The following is a 21,954-nucleotide window of genomic DNA, read 5'->3' as shown; positions in this document are numbered from 1 at the left end:
GCTCATAAATATACGTACATCAAGGCACCCAAGATGAATGACTGTATTTATTTTGTCCATACGTTTTCAGATGTGTTAAATATGTAAATCCAGTAGGATTAAGTCCTTTAAATACTAAAGCACAGTAGGGTGAAGGCCCATCCATGTTTTGCATACATAATAGAACATAATGGTGTGACATCTCATTCAGCTCCAGGTGAAACAGACATCCTTCCTTTAAAGGCTCATTCTGTTCGGGCGACATACACCAATTTTTCTATGATGTATATTTTTGCATTCTGTGTATGCCATTGGCTGGATGAATGAGAAAAGCCCAGGACTTGTCCATGCTACGAGATGCAGCTTTACCTGGATGCAGGCAAATTAAACATCCTCTCTGCCACTGCCTCGTCTTACTGATGAGGACATCATGGCGGTAACACGTTGGTTGCTACACCGTATTAAAAGCTTTAACTGTAACCGTGTGCTCCAGATCTCATCCCTCCATACTACCTGACAATGTGGCTTACTGTGTAGTCACATGACATTGTAATCAAATGTTCGTTGACGCCTGTAAATGACACAGTCTCCTCTGAAAAGGTGTCAATACGTCTGGAGGTGAATTTGTTAGACACATCACGAATGAAATGAGATTAGCTATGTCCCAAATGCACATAAACATACACGGTGACCTGTCTCACCTACTATCTCCCATACTGCTTATTTAGCTGCGAACACCAGGGCGTCATTTGTGGATGTGTGAGTGTGTCGTGAAGACTGAATGAGCGATAGAGAGAGGAAGGGTAGGCAGTGGCAGATGGAACAGGGCTATGAAGCCGGACCCCCCTCCAAAGACGAAACATCCCAGCATAACCGTAGCTATCAAAGCATGCCACTCTTCAATAACTCTGATGTATCAGGATATCAAGTGCCTGACAGATGTGAAGAGAGTACAGGAGCAAGTGGAGATGAGGAGAGATGGTTTATGAGAGAGAAAATATATTGAATCTGAGAACTCTATGTGCAAACACATGCAGGGGAGTTTTGACAATGTGACAGGCCATTCTTATTGTATCCTCATATGTAAATACAGAGGAAAAGAGACAGAAACAGAAAGGGAGACACTGCTGAGCATGCTCACAACTTAAATCTAGGTGACAGGTTGACTTGTGAGCTAGTGTGTATGCGTGCATGTGTGCGTGTGTGTGTGGGTGCGTGTATTAACCCACAGGGGGTTAGATATAAAGATGTGCTCTGCTGAAATGTCACACATGTTTATGCTTTCATCAGGATGTGTAACTTTGCGGGCTTTTGCCTCTGGGAGGAGCCATCATATTTCATCATATTTCATTAACACGTTTCCAGCATACGCTGACATCTGCGCGCACACACACACACACACAAAGGGTTTCCCCCGTAGAACAGAGGGGAAGCAAAAGGTATCTAATCCCACCTCTGTGTGAGCGTCGCTGTGAGCCCTGCTGCCAGTCTGAACTCATTGTACTCTATCAGCCCTGACACCTGCACCACTCTAAAATAAAATAACCAACTGTGTCATACGTCACCACAACACTGTTTTTCCCATTAAGTCTTTTAAAGATATTGTACACTCATGCTGTGATTCTGAAATGTTATATGTCTGCAACTTTGTTTAATTGTACTGCTGCCTGTCTTGACCAGCACACGCAATGTGGATTTTCCTGGTTGAAAAGGGCCGTAATAGACTTGCCGCTTGATCGAAAGTACGCGTACATAATGCGCTGTGTCTGTGTATATGCTTGCTGCAGCACTACGCAGCCAAAACGCACAATACTGGCTGTCTCCACCTGGGGCAGACAACAGAAATATGACCCGGAAATGGGGTAATGCATGCCTAGGATAGCGAAGGCAAGACCCGCCCTACTCTGCCTCCAATTGACTTACCCTGACATTCTTACACTAACCCTAACCAATCTCATTCCTCATGCCTAAACCTAACCAATCCAGCCAAAAAAGGCAATGGGTGCAGTTACATGATGGTTTCTCATTCGGAATTAAATAAATCTGAATGAAATCATTCGGAATGAAGTTAAAGAGCAGTGTATACAAGTGCGAGAAATTCTGTCATTCGCAATTAGAAACTGAATATTCCAGCCCCTTACATCGGATTTTCAATCGCATTGGCCATTTTCATTCTGAATTAGGTGCTTACAAGAACTTTCATTCCGAATGAAAAGGAAATTAAACTGTCCATGTAAACGCACTCAATGACTACTAGCCAATCAGAGGGAGAGTAGGGTGAGCCATGCCTTTGCCATCCTAGGAAAAATAATTCAGCTGCTGGGTGTTGTAAACAAACATGAATACCCTTCATATGCTTGATGAGGAAGAAGAACTATGTCAATATGTAACAGTGTGGAAACATCGTAGAGATGCAGGTAGTTCTGCACCAGGTCTGTCAGCCTCCCTTCAAAAGTTTCTGCCATTGCTTCGACAGCAACTCCGTCTAGTCTGGTCTCATGGTCACTGTGTTCATTCGCATGAGCGCCTCTAGCGGTCATGTCAATATTGCATTTCGCGCATGCGTCACAGTACCACGCGTTGAGATGTGTGACCAAAGCATCAAACGAACGCAGATCACGCATGGCAGCCATGATGCGGTCGCGTTCACGTTGTTTGCAGCAAGTATATTACGGCCCTTACAGTTTACATCCATATCTGTGAAAACATGGGTGCTTCATACACATCCTTCCCCGGCAGCAAGAAGATCTTTACATTCAGCACAGCTTCAAGATCTGAGTCACCAATTCAGTAGTGTTTTATGCAGAATATTGTGATGTTACAGTGAAGCTGACCTTTGACTTTTTAAATACAAAATGTCATCACTTCATCATTTAAGGAATTTTTGAGTTACCGCAATGAACTTGTTTTGTGAGGTCACATTGACCTTGGGTCTCACTTATCAGCACTGAATACATACAAAACAAGGCCTGAAAGAGGCATACAGACTTGATGGGACCAATGCTTACGAACATTTTGGAGAAGGGAAATTGGCGACTCAAACCCTGATTGTAGAGATTGTTGAATATTTTTTTGGCACCAACATTTTTGTTTTTTGTCCTTACGTACATTTTTAGTGTGGATCCTATGCATTGTTTTATAAATGAGACCTTGACCTTTGACCTTCAACCCCAAAATTCTAATCAGTTTAATCTTTAGACAAATTTGAAAAAATTCCCTAAAGGCATTCTTGAGATATCACATTCACAAAAATGACACAAGTGCAAGGTCATCGTTGAGCCCAAGTCGACATTTGTGCAAAATTTGAAAAAAAAATCCCTCAAGGTGTTTTTGAGATATTGTGTTCACAAGAATGTGATAGACGAGATCACGGTGACCTTGACCTTTCACCCACGACCACCAAAATGTAATCAAATCATTGAGTCATTGAACATTTGTGCCAAATTTGAAGAAATTCCCTCAAGGCGTTCTTGAGATATCACGTTCACGAGAATGGCACAAATGCAAGGTCACACTAACCTTGACCTTTGAACAACAACCACCAAAATGTATTCAAATCATTGAGTCTGAGTGAACATTTGTGCTAAATTTGTAGAAATTCCCTCAAGGTATTCTTGCCATACAGCATTCACAAGAATGGGACTTATGTACATACAAACGGACAGTCTGTAAACATAATGCTTTCAGCTACAGCTATCGCCGGTGCTGAGGCATAAAAAAGACTAAATAAAAAAGACTTTTGTCACAACAGTAATGTGATTATGTGTTGATCTGGTGTGGCACAAATGTGTTTGTCTAAAAAAGACAATTGTTTGTTTAGTTTTAAAAACGAGACAAATCAGTTACATAAATACATGAATCAAAAGTTGTTCTCCTACTTAGTGGATGTGTACATGTTTCATTACAGCAACATAATTTGTGTCCGAAAAGTAATTAAAGGAGGTTATTAGCAGAAAGAATATTAACAGGGTCTTACTGGAGGTGGCAGGAGGCAGGGGTGATAACATGAGCAGCAACATTAGAAACTCTTCATGAAGCTCCAATTTTCCTCATTTCATTCGCCTGTGAGAATTTTCCAGCTCTGCTTTATTTATTTACTTATCAATTTATTTTGTGCAGTTAATGACTCAAGAATGAAGCATTCAATGTTAGAAAAGGAGATGTGTCTGTCTAAGTAATTTTACATAAAATGATTAAAAATTAACATGTTAAATAAAAGAAATTAGTCCATACCCATTGAGTGCACAGCTGCCCACATACAGTTTCACATGGTGTGTGTTGGGATACAGGTCATAGGAAATTGCAGATTAAATAGTCAACTGAATCCATTAAGAAGAGCAATGTATTCAGACAGAGTTTTCGTGAATTTGATTGTACGATTGCTTTATTGAAAGTACAGTAGGACCATTGGCAATAGTGGGATAGTTAGTGGGCTAAAACTGTACATTAGTAGTTGAGGTAGCACGTTGAAAGGCAGATAGTTAAAGTCATTGCCTTATAGAAGCTCAGTTTTAGTAAGTTTTCCAACTTTTGCCAAGAGGGAACTTTAGATATTGGTCCCTAAATTATGTTCACCCAGTTTCATGCAGATCGCTCAAACTTCCTAGGAAGAGATCCATTTGAAGTGTTTTTCAAAAAATTCAAAATGGCGGAAAATCTATATAAGCGGAAGTTATGGGTTCTTGAGGCAAATGTGTTCCTCATGAGGAGAGGCATCTCTGTGCAAAGTTTCATGTCTCTACGACATACGGGGCATGAGATATGCCCATTCAAAGTTTGACATTTCAATGGGTTGCTATAGCGCCCCCCTTTGGCCAATTGATGTAATATTGCTTCATTGGCATCCTCCCATGACCCTCTACCACTGTGCCAAATTTCACATGGACTGACCAAGTCAGTGATGAGAAAAAAAAAAGTTTTCGTCATTATATAGTAAGATAGTAAGATGACTTCCACATAAAACATAGGCCTTCTAAATCATGCTGTTAAAGAACACACTATGCCACTACGGCCAGTGTGTTTTTATGGGCATGTTCAATTTGTGTGTAAAAAACATCAGTGGAAACACCAGAAATCCAAAATAAAGTCCACATATTGCCAAAAAGTCAGTGTATCGTCACACATCAATAAAGGGATGAAAAATCACAGCAGATGAAAACATCACATCTATGTGAAGAGATGAAAAGACTGTAACCTTCATCAAGATTATAAAGGAATTTTCTGCTGCTGCTCTTATAACTATGTCATCTTGTTGCACCTTCTTCTGCAATCAATGGTTTAATGGCAGCAGACCAGAATTAGTGCAACCAGCTGTTTGGCTGAGTGCTCTCAACACTTTTGTGTATGAACGTGCTCTAAAAGAGCACATTCACTGAATGTGCCCATATTTTCTTTTATTATGAATGTTGTCATGTCATTTGAGCTGACTTCACCTTCATATATCTCAAAAACTGTAAAGTAAAATCACATAAAATATGTCACGGCCATAATCAGGGTACCTCTGAGCAGGAATACTTTGAAAATTTCACAACCTATTCTTTTAAATGGAATTTTTAATACTAGGAAATTATGAATGTTTATATGAATTATGAATTATGAATGAATTTATGAATTATGAATGTTTATAATGTAATTTGAGAACTTTCCTTTTTATATTTCTCAAAAACTGTACAGAACATGAACCTTTGTTCGGTCATAGTCAGGGTCATCCACAAGAGGAATCCATTGAAACTCTCAGCAAACTTCTGAAGGAAAGGTTTTTATGCCAAAGATAATTATTTGATGATATTTTAACTCTAGATCTCCATTTTTTGAGTAAAAAGTAGCACAGTAGAATAACTTCAATTTTTTATCATGACTGGAATTGGTCTATTATGCAACATAATGTCTTGGCTTGGACCTTAGGTATCAAGGGGCAAAGGTGGCAAAGGTGTGTGCGCACTAGTGTTGTGTCATTCGCAAATGAATAGTTCAAAAGAACGAATCTGTTGAGTGAACGTACTAAACTGAATCACTTCCAGAACGATGAATCACTCGCGAGTCGCGAGGCAGCCAGGGTGCAGGGAGGGACTGCCTACCGCGTGATGAATCACTCGGTGAATGACGTAACCTCGATGCCTGAGTGATTCAAATCATTTCTTCTCAGCGATACACTTTCATAGGGACCGTTTTCTCCAAGTTAACGGCTAATGTAGCCAGGAGTCAAGCCACATGAACACAATCACACACCTCCCCATTGTTTTAACAGACTTATTTTCCAGATAAACAAACATAAAACGTTAAGCTGGCCAGTAATGAGACTCACCAGTGCAGGGCAGACGCAGCAGCAGCAACGGAGAGAGACTGAGCCGGACTATGCAGCACACAGTCAGGGCTCCTCCCACCAAGCACTGAGCGATTTGGTGAACTAATCTTTTGAACGAATCATTTTAATGAACTGATTCTAGTGATTCAGTAACATCTAAAGAACTGCTTCGCCCATCACTAGTGTGCACCCTCAGCCACCATCTGCACGTGCCTGGTGAACTGAATGTATCAGTTTGCAACGTACGAACTTGAACATGTGTACCGTTCACTTCTGTGACGTGACCAACACTTGCTTTACAGCACCCACCGTGCTAACACAACAACGGTGTGGTATCTCTTCCCTATCAAATTGCGTTTCCCTCCTGTTCTAGTGTGAATTGCACTTTAGACACTGTGCTGTTGGAGCCTGTTCATATGGATATTTGAGGAAGTTTTATGAACAAATCAGCACAGATTCCACATCAGCGACAAATTTGAAATGACACTTCAAGTTGAAGCATCCGACCAGTCTTGGGATATATCTGCGAGTGAATGATGATCACAAAATTTTATATACAAAAAAGAATTGTGACATGAATGTAAACTAATTGGAATTTTGGGGCAACTTCAAACTATGAACTTAAACTTGTTTATTTTGACCTGAAATATGAGAAACTGTGAAGTGTGAACATGCACAACGTCAGCCCCCAATTTCTAATAGTTGCATAGCAGTATTGAATGTGTGTTAATTGGTATTTTGTTTTTGTGCTACATTTGGATGGAACCTTGACAACTGCGAGGCATCAAGAACATCAAGTTGATCCTCATGGAGAACAATCGTCTTGTGTGGACTTGAAGAGAACTTCTCAACAACACAGACAATCTGCTAGACAATCATGTAAAACACATCATAGGACACAATAATAGACTGAGAGACCTGCAATAGAACCAAAGCTAAGCATTACCTTATTGTTAAGGGGTGCAATCAACCAACAGCCATGGGCTATCTGTATTTTCAGTTTTCAAAATCTACAGTCAGAGACATTTATCTGTCCTCCATTACTGCAAGCTTTCATTTCATAAATGTGAAAAAGACATGATTATACTTCATGTAAGACGTGCTTCTCAAACAGCTACTTCTACAGCATTTCTTCTGATGTCTACATGATATATAAAAGTGTATGTGTTAAGATCAACCCTCATGCTCCCAGAGACAAGTCCTCACTGCAGACAGCCAGTACATCTACACTTATCTAAGGAGAAATGTGTGTATAAAAGTGTATAAAAATGAAGTAGAAGAATCATGCATCAGTGTGAGGTGAAGAGTTGATAAGAGTATCTGTTGTACGCTACCCTCCTCTCCACTGGACTGAAGAGTTATGATACAGACCCTGCTCAACCTCTGGTAAACTCTGAGAATCACTCATCGAGAGGGGTAAGGGGAGGAAAAGTGTGTGTGTGTGTGTGTGTTGGGTGGGAGGAAAGGGGGGGTGATGGTAGCACTGAAAGGGGAAAGGAGGGCAGAGTAGGTGGAACAAGTCAAGCTGACACAGCTTCAGTGTATTCTCAATATTGTAAATAATGCAGGATGTGCTGTTTCTCATGGATGTTGTCTTCATTCATTTTTAACTGGTTCAGTTACACAGTAGTACTCCAGCTGCATGCCTGGGTATGTGCAGGTGTACGAGTGCAGGCATGTATTTAATGTGATAAACTCACCTTTCAGTAGAGGTCACAGAAAAACAAGCAGGTTAATGGCTCACTGCTAATTGTTTTTTGATTGCTGGAGTTAATTAAAGCTTAGAAATCCACTTAAAAACAGATATTGGTGTTGACCCGCACGCTCCCTCTGTCGTGCTGCTTCTTTGGCAGTGATTCAGGAAAAAAGTCAAAAGACTTTATGGATTCATATAAAACTGACCTGAGCTTTTACATCTAAAAATTACTTAACTTCATTGTTTTGATTACAGCTACCAATTAAAAAGCCCCGATTACTGCCACAGTGTTGCGTCGAGATGGGTGTCATGATTACTCTGCCAAGACAGTCTTCCCTTGCTTGTTTATCATGTTTTCCAGACCATCAAGGATGCTGCGATCGCCACAATTAACACAAATTGAGCCAATCCTTGTAAATTCTGAGCGACCTTGCAATTTTGTCCAATCACCACAACTTACACAAATTTGACTATTTAAAAATAGGTAATATCTCATTTCATTGCAGAGCTGCACACAGCTTTTAAGTCGCTCAGCCCCTCTTTCTCTCTGGGTTTATCACGAGACTACTGCTGCAGGACTGGAGCTCTTTGTCTGGGACACAGTCACGCACACAGTGACAGGGCTAACTGTTAGCATCACACCGCTAACGTTATGCAAAGGTTATTAATGTAAAGCAGGTTTCTCTCTTCTGTCTCACCAATAAACTTAGTAGTTACTGAATTAACTATCAAAGTCCACTTCAATGTCCGAAAAGAACGTAGGACAACTGAGCATCGACAACAATAGTGGCATCTCACATCTTATATATATGTATATATATCACTCCGCCAAACGTAATCATAACTCTCATTACCTGCATATAAGGTGCACGATATTAAATACTTCCAAATTTTTAACGTAAAGAGCAAAATAAAATATGTAAACAATATATGAATGTAGTTAACATTAAATCATGTAGATGCAAAATGATGAACAACGGAAAACAAGACAATCTACTGGTTATGTTCTCAAGAAAATAATTCTCATCTTACATTAATAAGTTTAACAACAGAGCTGAGCCGTTATGGGGTCAGATGCTAAACGCTGCTGCAGGGCTTCAGCCCAAGCCGCAGAACATGACAAGTAGGGGTGAGATCACTTTGTAGGTAGGTAGGTTTATTTGACAACAATTAAAAAACATACATGAGTAACTGCAGATCAGTTTCATATACATTAATTAAAAATCGTCGAGGATTAAAATACACAATAAAGCCCAAAGGCTTATTTCCATTGCGATGACAATAAAAGCTGGCAATTGGGTCAATGTTTGGTGTTAGCTCACGCTAACCAGGCAGAGAGGGCAGGAGGACAGCGGCTCACGGAGGCGGTCCTTCAGCGCTGCAGCAAATGGCTATTGCACCCCCGACCCACCATCACAGATAGAGAATAATTCTGTGGGAAACACTGACTGGTCATGTTAATAAGCTTTCAATCTGTAGCGACATCACAACTATCAATATATTAAAAAAATAAATGATAATGTAATTATAATATAATATAAAAACAAAACACCCCTGAACATTGCAGCACACACTGCATTTATTTAGAAAAGCTGGAGGTGAAATTATGCAATTCAGACTGGAACAATCCCAAAAATAGCCCGTGAAATCCTGGAGAGACTGGTTTTCATGTTTACAAACCTAGAGTGAGCAATATCACAGGAACAGCAGACACTGTTGCCATTTTAGAGCGGATTCTCCCTTTAAGGCCGTGCCACAGAATGCCTAAATACAAGGCTGAGAGCAAGGACACAGCGGGAACTCCAGTCCTCTGTGTGCTATCTGAGGCTCGGCAATACAGCTAACTGCATTACATTAGTTCGTATGGTCAGACACATTGTTGATGAAAGCATCTAACCTCCACCTCAGCCTTAACTCACAGCGTGTGTGTAAGTGTGTGTGTGTGTGTTGAGAGAGAAAGTGTGTTTCTGTGTCGGTGTGTGTCTACGTGTGCTCGGGCTGGTGAGTGAGGGCTGCCTGGGGCTCATTGCTCATCTCAGTGGGTATAAATAGAAAAATAGAGAGCCAGGAATATAAGAGCATCATAGTGTGTCTGTGGGGCGTCTGTGGGGTGGAGCGGCTGCTCAGAGCTGGAGGAAAAAAAAACGTTAGATCTGATAGGAGGTGGATGGGCCGCAGCATTCAAAGCTAAACAAATGTTGAATGTAATAGCAAGTTTGGTTTGTCATACTGAAACCATATCAGATGGAGCTGCAGGATGTAGAACTGTGGCGGTCTCCCAACGCAATACCAAATCCAAACAGTAAAGATATGATTTTATTTTACAATGCAGAATTGATTTTTAAAAAGCTGAGAGTCTGATTGCCATTTTGTGCCTTCATGCTGCTGTTTTTACTGTTTTGTTTGCTGCTTCATTAATTTTCAACAGGTTCAAAACAACATACTCAGAGCAGAGTTTGCAGCACTCGTCTGTTGTTGCTGGCTGTTGCCTCAGCACCCCCTGGTTTGTTTTGGCATTGTTTCCCCTGTGCACTCACTCAGGTTTTTGTGTGATTAATGTCATGTGTGGAGATGACTGCTGTGTAGCTTATGTGAGTTTTTATGCTAATCTATCTACTTGCTCTGTCGCCATTTGGTATGTGTACGGATTTAAGCTGCGTTCAAAATCACTCCTCATTCACTCTTTATGAGTGAATGAGGAGTATGAGTATAGTATGAGTATAGAGTATGAGTATAGCACACACACACTCAAAAGAGTAGTTTTATCTATAGGGAGCAGTTAAATGACATTCATGACAATTGTGAATCCTTGCCATTTGGTTTCATTACTAACAGGTGTCGCACAAAGATCATTCCTGCACCTTTAAAATGCAACACACTGCACTGTGGGATGGTTGAAAGTAGTTAATATGCCACAAACACATCAATTTGATTATGTGGAGTTTTGAAGGCACAATATATTGCATTAAAGGGACAGTTCACCTCAAAATTGAAAATACATATTTTCCCTCTTACCTGTAGTGCTATTTAGGGTGCTTTCACACCTGCCCTGTTTGGTTCAGTTCAATCAAACTCAAGTTTGTTTGACTGCCTATGTGCGGTTTGTTTGAGCAGGTGTGAACACAGCAATCTCACTCAGGTGTGCACCAAAACAACCAGACCGAGACCACCTCTTCAAGAAGGTCTCAGTCTGGTTGGTCTGGTTACAAACGAACTCTGGTGCAGTTTGTTTGTGGTGAGAACGTGTTCCGACCTCTTTACGAGCATTAAACATTGTTTGGGTTAAACATGAGCATGTTACAGTCCTGGAGGATTATTAATGTGCACCTCCTCCTGTACTGCCTTAATATGCACATTCAGCACATCCAATGCATCAAAACATTGTTTTCTAGTTGGAGCCGCGCCTCGTTTTCAAACTGTATGGTTTGACTAAAATGAACAATGACAGCAATATAGTCCACGATGAGCAGCGCTAAAATCAACCTGCGTAGTTGTCCCTCCATTGTGACATTAGAAAGTGTCACATTTATCCTGCAAGTGTACTCTTCTTCAACGTTTGCTTTACTTCCTGGATTTTTCCCACATGGAAATTCTGACCAATCAAGAGCAGCTTTCTCACACAAGGCATTTGATCTGGTCCGCTTGTAAATGCTGCCCTGCACCCTTAGAGAGATTGTTTGGATGTGAGTCGCAGAGTGCTGGCTATATCAGTCGCATAAATGTAATCTTGATATAATGGAATTAGATGGCACTCTGCTTGTGGTGCCCAAAACACCAAAATATTACATTTGAAAAACTCACAGCAATGTCTCTGTACAGAAATTCTTGACCAGGTTACTCAAGATAATCCACAAACCTTGTTATGAACAGTTTCATCCAGGAACAATTTTCTTTCTACCAAACCACAACCACCAACCATATCACCATGCATAAGGAAGTGTGCGTCTATTGCTGGCTCACATATCAACACTGAGGAGGATACCATTAATATTTACATCTCAACACCACGAGCCATCACCACGAGTGACATCTAGATCCATTATATATGGGACAAGGCAGACATCTTTACGGCTGATACTTGGCAACTTACACCAAAACAATCTAGACTGATAAAAAGCTCTACAGGTAAGAGGAAACATGCGTATTTTTGAATTTAGGATGAACTGTCACTTTAAATTCTCACTCAGAATTGGGGCGGAGCAAATAGGTGAGTGATATCAGACACAGTCAGAGCTTTGGTTTAACGGCAGCTGAACAAAAGGTCAAAGTGGCAGAACAGATCGCAGGTCGTTATGTGATGACAGGACGGCATTACTCAAAAGATGGTGTGTATGATGGTCGCAAACACTGTGCTATGAGCACTGACTACATACCTGGACGTCACCACACCTGGTGTCCATATCACTCCTCAAAGACGGAAAATGCACCTGTAGGAGAGAGTGAAGGAGAAACAGGGAGGGGGAGGGGAGAGGCATATCATTAAGAAAAAGCACTTGTCAGGTAGCCCATTAGAGTACCATTACAATACCAGTCTCTGCTCCCCATCTATCCCTCTCACACTGTGTATGTGTGTGTGTGTGTGTGTGTGTGTGTGTGTGTGTGTGTGTGTAAAATTCTCTTTGTGTGCCTCTAGTCACCAGCGGGGAGATGAGATCATTACTTGTGACTGCGAGGCTAATGTCACACTCAGCCTAAAAACACACACACACACACACACACACACACAGAGTGAGAGAGTGACATGCACGTACACACACACACACACACACACACACACACTGAGACTAAAGAGGCTAATGTGACAAAACTACAGTGACCGCGGGGCTTGTCTCCATTTGGATAAGGCAGCCTGTTTTACAACCTGCTTCCAACACTGGCAGACAAGAGAAACAAGAGGATAGAGAGAAGAGGGAGGAATGACAGAAGGATGAATAGAGGGGCATCTAATTGGAGACATGGTGGGAACGAGCAGCCATCTCTCTGTTTCTGGTTCAGAAAAAAAAAAAAAAAAAAGGCGAGCTGCACTGTACGGAGAAAAAGGTACAGCTGCAGACTTAATGTATGGCTCGGAATAAGCTCATTAGCAGTGGTGGGAATGTGAATGACAGATACGGGGAGATGTAGAGGGGGATGACGGGAGGGGTGGAAATGGGTCAGAAGGTGGAGATGACTGGCCTGGCCTCTAATTAACTTCTCCATCAGCCCTATGGCTCTTACTTCATATTACATTTACAATAGTACGGCTGCAACAACATGACACTGTCTGTAGTGTGTGTGTGTGTGTGAACGCAGGAATTCTCTGTCACTACTTAAGCACACATAGATTTCATGTCATTTAGAGAAGTTGTGATGGCTGTTTAACACATGTATGGATTTTAAGTTTCAGTTCCAGTGTTTAATTTCAATCTTGTCTCTGGAAAGGAAGCTGAATCAACCAATCAACTTGTTTCTAACCCATGGGGCATACACAACGTGTTGTGGAGATTTGGGAAGTTTGCGAGTCAGCTCCACTACAGTTGGGTTGATATCCGGTTTTGATGGTCTGGTCTGGTGTATGAGCTTAAACCAGTTTGATTTCATGCTAACCAGCTGGACTGATATTTGTCATTATGACATGTCAGAGCAAACTAAACAGTAGCCTACATCAGCAACATGTGCTGATGGGGTCATAGTGCTAAATCCAACTTATAAAGCATTAGTAAGAAGCAACAGGACAACGTGACAAAGATAACACATTTCTAAATGGACTAACGGAACCACTAGTGCCTGACAGGACTCTAACTGAGCACCAGCAAAATAAAGTAGCTCAGTATTCAGGGGCAGTGGAAGAGGAGACAAGCAGCACACGTTGAGTTTGTTGACTACAAAGTTAATGTGTTTTTTGATGGTGATGAAAGAAGCCATGGCAAAGAAAACTGCGCCAACTGATCCGTCGCTAAGTCCCACCTCCGGACGCAGACTGGCCAATCATAACGTAGCATCAAGCTGGCTCAGACCAGGGTCCGACAACAACACAGCTGTGCTCCATTGACTCTGATGCACTCGTTTCAGATTTCCTTCATTTCCAGGCTGGTTTTGTGGATTTGGAGCTAAATGTTGTGCCTGGGGCACGTCGTGTATTAATGATACTTGTTACCTGCAGAGGTTGGAAAAAGATATACGTTTCTTCCCTGTTCCAAAACCAAAATCAAACCCTGTAAAGTGTAGGGTTAGCTAGCTAGCTACTGAAGATATAGCCTACTGAATGTATACACATGCTGCTTTTGCTTTTCAATGATTATAACAGTGAAACAAAGACCGACCCTGCTGTACAGGAACCAGTGAAGGGAAGCAGGGAAACTTTGCTGATGTTCAACCAGCTGTGTGTCATCACAGTGTGCGCAGATGAATGTTGTTTGGATTCCCCTGGAGATCACTGCCTGTCCGGCGGTGGATGTCTGGGTGCTGGCAGCGTCACGAGGTCGAAGCCAAACACTGTTCATCTGCACACACTGTGATGCCACACAGCTGGTTCAATATCAGCACAGTTTCCCTTGATATTCATTGTCTTGTGTGGCGATCAGCAGTGATGTGGTGGTTCACTTTTACACTGTGATCTGTAGCCTATAGTTCGGCTTTAGCTTCTAATTATCTTTGTCTTTTTAACCTGTTGTTGCTGCTGAGTCAGTTTGACATCCTGGATACATCCTTCAAACACAGACTGTAGACCCCTCTGTCTGCTTCTCTCTGGAATCACTCTTTCATTTCTCCAAAAATATGATTTCTTCAGGGAGTGAAGTTAGTTACAGTGTGGGCTCCATATTTACTCCGACAGCTTGTCGGACCATCACAAAGGGGCGGGGCTTAGTGGAGGGTCAATATGGCAACATTTTGGATTTGAAGCCGATGAAAGAGCGATGCTGTGCTCCGTTTTGAGCTGCACTTTTGACTTGTTTCTATTTATTCTTGTCGCTCACTTTGAAAACACTGCAATGGACGAGTAACGGCTAATTCATGAAACTGAAATGTGGGATTTTCTTTACGATGCTTCATTTATTTTACTACAAAAACTAAATAAGATGGCAGCTGGCAGGAAGGAGCTTACCAGGGAGTCAAAAGTTTATGGTATGACGATCACCCATAACAACCAACTTGCCGTTGGTTATGTAACTTTCCAGTAAATATCTCAAAAATGTGTTTTCTGATTTAAAAGTACAAACATAGGAGGACAGCAAGGAGGCTACCCATCTTTTAAGCAGTAACATCCACAGTCTGATCGAGCACACAGCTAATAGCTGTGTGGTTTGTTTACATGATGCGACAGAAGAGTATATTTAAGGGAATCAGTGTGGACAGAGAGCTCTGATGTTACCCACTGCAATACTCAGTGGTCATTATGTTTCACCAAGGAATAGCTGCTGAGTCAAGTGCGACACCTGGTAACATTTGGTATAGCAGTCATGTCCAGTGTTTGGCTTAATTTCAAAGTGGTTTAAAGATTTTTTTCACCAGCGCAACCCTCAGCTCCACTGCCAGCCTCTGCACCCATAAGTCTCCTCTCTACATTAATCTGCAGAGATATTTACATGCATCTTTACAGCAATGTAATTACTATATAGAAAGGGAGGTGGTGAAGTGTGTGTGTGGGGGGTATTTTTAGTGTGACATCATGGAGGCTTATCCAAAGTCTCCATTGCTTTATGAAGCTGGTAAATTATTGTAATGCACACCACTAAAACACCATGACCTAACAGCAGGCTTATTAAAGTCTCCAATTAAGAACAATAATAACATTTCAAGGGCTGTATTATCATGAAATCTGTGCTCCCTCTCTTTCTCGCCTTTCTTTTTCGCTGTTACGATGCATGTGTTTCCTTCACGCCGCCTGTTTCCAGAGGGAAGAGTGTAATGTATATACTGCAAACAATCTGTAGTTACTCATTGTTGTGTTTCATAAATTGAATTCTAGTTCCATGCAGCATGAAAATAAAGCTAGAGGTGCAGTCTGTGTTTATTCTTGTGCTGCTTAGATGCACAACAACAAACTGTGTCAGCACACACTTCACCCCCCACACTGAAATACATATGGTAATGCCGTGGCTGGCTCTCTCTCCTCCTACAGCAGTCCTCCCCCTCTCCAGTCATCTCCCTCCTCTTCTCTCTCTTTAACTGTCTCTTTCAATCTAATTTTGTTTCCAATTTCAATTACTTAAGCGTCACATTAGCATCACTGGTAAGCACAAACAGTATTAACAATGCAATTTACAAAACGTATGATTTAACCCTCTCTCTATTTTTCCCGCTGCCCCTCTCGCTCTCACCTCCCAAACATGCACACCCACTATGTGTCCTTTTCATAATCATGTTGCAATCATGTGAAAAAGCGTAGGAATATTAAATATTAACTGCACATTCATTCTGGGCAAAGCAGAGTATGGAATGAATTAATCATGGCGCACAAGGCTGTCTTGATTCTTATCCTTTATCCTTATCTGCCTTCATGTGCTGTGAGGATGCGTCGCAGGAAATTAACAGGGGCCAATGAGAGGAACCAGTGTGTGTACTATATGTATGTACACACTATATATGTGTGAGTGTGTGAGAGTGTGAAACCTGTTACTTAATGCCACATTATACTACTCATTCATCCCACAAATGTTTTTATGAGAGTAAAGACATCTTTTTAAAGGAGCACTCCACCCCTGTGTGACGTCACCACAGTCATCACATTAACTAGTCATGGATAGTATCTGCTGAGACAGTGGAAACAGTTTTGCACTCAGAGCTGAGTAAATGACCCTGATGAGGTCACAGTGAAGTCAGCAGAGATACCTCAGCTTGGGCCTGTGTAGCCTGGTAAGATGTGAGCTCAACGTTCTGTTTCACCCTCTGTATCAGTCTGAACTCGGTGCTGCCGGTGAGGGATCTGCACCGAAGCTGACAACGTAAGCAGCAAATCAGGGACCGCGTTGTAGTTGATGACATAAAATGCAGGCTGCAGGTTGCAGAACAGTAATGGCGGCTCCGCAAAGCAACAAGCATTGACTTCAACATTAGTAAACACAGCAATAAGTGAAATTATTGAAGAAATAGAGTCGATAACACCAAATAAACAAGGACAAGAGTGTGCATTTGCAAGCTCAATTCTTCCGCTGACTCCATTTGTGATGAAGATGTTCCCCAGTGTTTTATTACGTTGACTGGCTGATGGAGTTTGTCTGTAAAGTCAAGTAGGCCTACTCCCAAGTCCAAACTGATATAGAGAGCAAAACAGAATGTTGAGCTCAAATTATGAGGATGGTCCGACCAGGCTACTGAGGTTGTACTACGAAGCAGACTTTGGGGTTAACGAGGTAACTTCAGGGTTAACCTTGGGCTTTCAATACTACAAAGCTGCTTCACTTTTAACAAGGGCTGTCACAAATAACACTTTTGGGGCTGCAGAGCTTTGGTAGTAATTAAAAGTGACTATTTGAAGATTTGGCTAGCAGGGACGGGGGTGGAGAGGGATGGACTCAGCCCTGCTTGGCTGAGATGGACTGCAAAGCCCTGCAACACACGTCTTTTTGTTTAATTGAAGGCGTACATTTTTAAGGACTATTCGACAGTATTGCTGTTTGTATTATTTGTTATCAAAATCATGTTTGTAATCCTGAGGGGTTTGGCTGTGGTGCTATCAATGCATGTTTTGTGATACAATAACAGCTTGTGACATTCTTTTTTTTTTTACCATGGATAAATTACAGACCTACAGAAATGATCATAGTAACAGGCTCTGAACCTGTGACAATGCTAAACAAAGCGCTGTGAAACAAAAGCACAAGAACATTGCACCACCTCCAACAAATTTACATTTATTAATATTTTCTATCATGTCATTTCTCAGTATTTACATACAATTAAACTAAATTCGTCCTCAGTCTGCACTGAGCCAATCCTTTACACCAAGCATGTCCAAAGTCTGGTCCGTAGACCAATTTTAATCTGCCCTCGGCTTGATTTTCAAAATATACCATATGTGGCACTTTAAATAATAATGGTTAATCAAGCAAGATCACTTCACATTTTTACCCTTCATCTCACAATGATAGGACTATCATACAGTTTGTAGACAGGCATCAAGTAGTAATGGTTCATTAAAAGATAAAAATGGTTGCAATTGTCTCCCTTTTTTTGAAACAAACAAACAAACAAACAAACAAAACAGTTGATGCGGGCATCAGTTGGCCCCCAGGTATTTTCACGTTGTTTTATCTGGCCCCCATTCAAAAAAGTTTGGACACCCCTGCTTTACATTATACAGAAAAATAAATAAAACCAAAGTGAAATTACCTACCTAAGGAACAAATAACCACATAGTCGAATAGTCTACTTTTTATGGCGACAAATCACTGTTTTATGCTGAATAGCTAAAGAAACTAGTAGGCAACAGCACTCACAAGCATGCGCGCAGATGGCACTGGGAACGGGGGGGACATAATGGTGCGTTCAGTTGTACTCGTAAGTCGGAGTTTTGAAGTTGGAAAAGCACTGAAATCTAGCATCTACAAGCATAAACGCTGGGGTTTTCATTTCATTTCATTAACTGTCCATTTTTTTTTCAAATTCCATGTTCCATGTCCCAGTTATTAAACTGGGAAGCGCTCAGTTCGGAGGTTACGTTGTTTGGAGAGCTGGTAGCTGTGCCTGTGCCTGTAGCGGTAACCACAGTGATCATATACAACTGTCTAATGACTGAGCTGGTGATTTTTCTGCCACATGAAGTATTGTATGTATTTACACAAAATAATTAATTGAGCTGGAATCATTTGCTGACAGCTTGGTACCCCCCAGTTCAAAAATCCCATCTGCGCCCCTGCTCACAAGAGACTAGAGTCAAAATCTATGTTTTAATGGGGCAACACATGGCCAAAAAAAATGACTTTTGTTTGCTTAGGCCGAAATGCGTCTGTCATTTTGCTTGGCCATGTGTTGCCCCATTAAAACATAGATTTTGACTCTAGTCTTTTGTGAGTGCTGTTGCCTACTAGTTTCTTTGGAATCCCTCTGCAACTTGCACCCAACACGACTGGAAATATTGGAGTTGTGCATCCTCCTTCCTTCTGCTGAATAGTTAACCTGCTCCGTAACGTCACAGGATCAGATCACAACCTGTCAACACCGCAACCACAGACCAATCATACCACTGGAAACAAAGGATCCTGACCACAGGTAAAAAAAAGAAAAAAAAGGGAAAAAAAAGAGATTATATATTTTTATAGGGTTCGTAGAGTCTTTAAAATGCTCCAGGCTTTCTATTCCCACTCTGTCTTTTATAGAAGGTCTTTCACACACAGAGAAATCATTTACCGCGCTAAACACACAATTATTTTTAGCTGCGTTTTAATTGTGCAAAGTTTATTTTGTCCCTGGAGTGATAGTTGACAGTGTGGTGGATTTTACACTCTGATTCCATCACTGCAGCTCAGAATAACATGAGACACCTGTGTAATGAGAAATGGAAATAAAAACCAAAGGCAAATAATCCACACACTGTTAATTGACTCCAGTTGTTAGAAATGCAACATTTCAGTCAGACAGACCTCATCATTAACTACGATGCCACTCTTTACGTCAGTCACAGAAACTGTCTGACGTTACTTTTTAAAGTGTTTTATGGGAGACATTCAGAGGAGTTTCTTCATATTCCAACAACACAGCAAAAAACACACACTTTCTATTTAAGTCATATATAATAACACCTACATGTATTTTAAGCCCTGGCCTACTTTTGATATTTGGAAATTATATCTAGTGCATCTACTTTTTTTTACTCTGCTGTTTACATTACAATGAATACGACTTTTTGCCGTCCCAAAACAGAGTTCTTCATTCATGGTTCTGATGCTGCTGCTATTGGAATTGACAACCACGCCTCTTTCACATGAACACACTCGTGGATGGGAAGCAAAACCAAGAGCTGACTGAGCTAATTGATAACCAGCTCTGTGATACCAATGATATCAATACCAAGTTAAGTATCACATCACTTTTTGGAGAGGTCTTGGCATTTGTCACTGAGATGCTTGGACAGACAAGTGTGAAAGGGGGAGAGAAAGAGGGGATGACATGCAGCAAAGGGCCACAGGCTGGACTCGAACCCGGGCCGCTGTGGCAACAGCCTTGTACATGGGGCGCTTGCTCTACCACTAAGCCAACAACGCCCCAGCAGCCTATTGAGTTAATGAGTGGAGGTATTATTGCTTAAGATGACACGCTGTTGTTGCCGAGCAGTCCAGTTCAGTTCAGTTCAGTTCAATACACATTGGAATGGTTAATTTTCCATTTCCGATGTTAAAGGTTGTGGATGGTACCAACAGAACTGTTCCTTACCGTCCCCATGTTTGGTCCCCCTCTGTTGGGGTACCTAGCACACAGATCTGGAACTAAAAAGTGGAGCTGTGAACTCTGCAGTCTGATTGGTCAATAGCAGATGGTCACTCTGCTCAGGGCTGAGTTGTGTCTGGTTTAATGTAACCACTGCTCATACCGTGACAAGTCTTACACATATTAGTAAACCATATCAATAAAATGAAAGGATGTTTCACTGCCTCTTGAAGCAGCTGTAGACTGAGAAAGAAATAACTTAATTCACTGGGCCGACTGCCAGCAACTTTAAAGGTGGAACGTTAACATGTAGGCCTCTAGTTTCCCGGCGCGGCGCAGGGTGGCGAACCCCGCGCAGAGCTAGTTTCGAGCAGCACAACCCGAGGCGCGCTCAGTTTGGTAGTTTGGCAGACCGAGGTGCGCTGAGATGGGTGTGGCGGCGCAGCAGGGGGAGGTGTCGACAGATCCAGCTTGGCGCAGTGACAGTTTCGTGCCAAAAGGCTTCGCCTAAGGTGCGCTAAAAGCTCGCCAGCTGAAACCACATCTACTGTCAGCGCAGGGGGAGTGCAGCCGGTGTAAGTGGAAGTTTGGCTGACCGGCGGACAGTGCGCACACGTCACCAAAACCTCACAGGCAGGTTTCCAGAATGTCAGGCACATTAACAATGCAATAAATACCACTATTCAATGCAACTATCTGCAATCAGCACATAAATGTATCTCTATATCGACTGTCCCGTCATATCTGATGTCAGATCAAAGGGGATTGGCACGTTTGGCATGTTTGGCACGTGTAATGGAAACCCAACCTGATTTGATTAACACAGCTGCAAACTAATGAGTTCACATCCCTCTCAGCCAACCACAAACAGCCACAGCATCAGATAGGGAGTATATATTCAGCATCTGTCATCTTAGAAAAGTCAAAAGAAAAGAAACAGAGTGTGACTGCGAGAGAGAAAGAGAGAGCGCATGCGAGCTTGGACCTCCCGGACCAAAACATCAGTTTCCTCCTGGGAGAAGTTTGGCCGTCTGACACTGCTGCTCTCTTCTGCCATGGCGAATAGAGTAAACTCTCATTACGCCTTTGCGAAGCGCATTTAAGGGCGAGGAGAGGGGCTCATTTGATTGGTGTGATGTGTGTAAACCCCACTCCACGCCTTCTCTCCTCCCTCTTTTCGACTTGCGCAGGTAGGAGGGACGGAGGTAGGAAAGAGGAGTAGCTGTGCCAGCGCACACAGTGTGCCAAACTTGCAAAATCCGCCTAGCCACACCCAGTTGGCGAAGCGCAGGTGCACTGCACCCCCGCCTCGCCCAGCCTGCGAAACTAGAGGCCTCTGTCTCAATTAAAAAGCTGAGGCTTGCGTTTTATCAATGGAGATGAATGCCGAGTCGTTTGTGCCCTGATCATGACACATTAAAGCGACAACAAGTAAAGAATGTTGGGATATTCTAGTACTGAACCGTTTTTAACAAAAAGCTATGAAAAAAAAAAATACCTACATTTTAATCATGCAACACTACAGAGTTGCAGGAGGTGTGAGATCCTGCATTTTTAACGGTGGAGACGAGAAGTCAGGATATCTCGCCCTCTGCTGATTCAATTTTTATCATTATTTTTTAGTCTCATG

The 21,954-nt window shown here is 41.8% G+C and overlaps 1 protein-coding gene across 2 annotated transcripts in view; it reads right to left on the bottom strand.

Moving 5' to 3' along the window:
* The window catches only part of dab1a (DAB adaptor protein 1a), a 306,640-nt gene that overhangs the window by 127,926 nt on the left and 156,760 nt on the right, over positions 1-21,954 (bottom strand). For both annotated transcript variants that reach the window (XM_033621350.2, XM_078168485.1), the window contains exon 2: positions 12,353-12,406. The gene's annotated coding sequence lies outside the window, so the exon portion shown is untranslated. The remainder of the gene's footprint in view (positions 1-12,352; positions 12,407-21,954) is intronic.

Source organism: Epinephelus lanceolatus, chromosome 6 (genome assembly GCF_041903045.1).
Source record: "Epinephelus lanceolatus isolate andai-2023 chromosome 6, ASM4190304v1, whole genome shotgun sequence".
Classification (NCBI taxonomy): domain Eukaryota; kingdom Metazoa; phylum Chordata; class Actinopteri; order Perciformes; family Serranidae; genus Epinephelus; species Epinephelus lanceolatus.
This window is presented reverse-complemented; position numbering and strand designations above follow the sequence as displayed.